The sequence below is a fragment of the Diaphorina citri genome, unplaced genomic scaffold, assembly GCF_000475195.1.
Source record: "Diaphorina citri unplaced genomic scaffold, Diaci psyllid genome assembly version 1.1 scaffold1265, whole genome shotgun sequence".
NCBI lineage: Eukaryota > Metazoa > Arthropoda > Insecta > Hemiptera > Psyllidae > Diaphorina > Diaphorina citri.
In genome coordinates, this window is record NW_007378694.1 from 2,505 (window position 1) to 3,559 (window position 1,055).

Below are 1,055 nucleotides of genomic sequence, written 5' to 3' on the forward strand. Positions count from 1 at the left end.
TTACAAGTCTTGGAAAGTTTGGTTTCATTTGGGCTCCCCCACAATTTGGGACAATAACTAGGCATAGGTATGTAACTGGGTAGATTGGGCTCATCATCAAGGTTCTGGGTCATAGCATCTTTCATCCAGGTTCTGGGTTATAGCAACTTTCATCCAGGTTCTGGGTCATAGCAACTTTCATTTAGGTTCTGGGTCATAGCAACTTTCATCCAGGTTCTGGGTTATAGCAACTTTCATCCAGGTTCTGGGTCATAGCAACTTTCATCCAGGTTCTGGGTTATAGCAACTTTCATCAAGGTTCTGGGTCATAGCAACTTTCATCCAGGTTCTGGGTTATAGCAACTTTCATCCAGGTTCTGGGTCATAGCAACTTTCATTTAGGCAGGGGAGAATAAGAAATTTATCTACATACTAAATTAATAGCAACTTTGATTAAGGTTCTACTTTTATGAAAGTTGTTGTTTTGGTAGGGTTTACAATGATGTTACTAGTTTCTATAACTTTCATCAGGGATCCTCATATACAGCAACTTTCATTTATTTTCTGGATTCAAACAACTCTGTCTAAACACTGAATAATATCAAAGTTCAATGGGGCTCTATACTTTCATGAAATTTGCTTTTTTGGCAATGTACATATGTATTATAAATTAAAACTTTCATGAAGTTGACTTTAGAATCTTTAGATCTTCAGAAAATTCATACTGTATGAAAGTTGCCTAAAGAAATCAGGACTAGGCTCCTGGGTTTTAGAAAATAGCGGCGGTAAGGGGTTAAATCTTATATTATAAGAACGAGATCCATTCACAGTTCATAGTTCACACACTGATCGCTCTATCTCTAGAACCACAACACCCTAGAAAGCTGAAATTTGGTAGGGTTATTTCTATTATGGTCTAGTGTGCAATAAGAAAGGATTTTGCGAAAATCTAAATCGATCCTGAGATATGATCAATTTTCGATCGCTAAAACCACAATAAGAAATACACAGGAAGCTGCAGAGACTGCGGGAGAGAAAACTTTTCCTCGCTCGCCTAATATTTGAGTTTCGTTTAT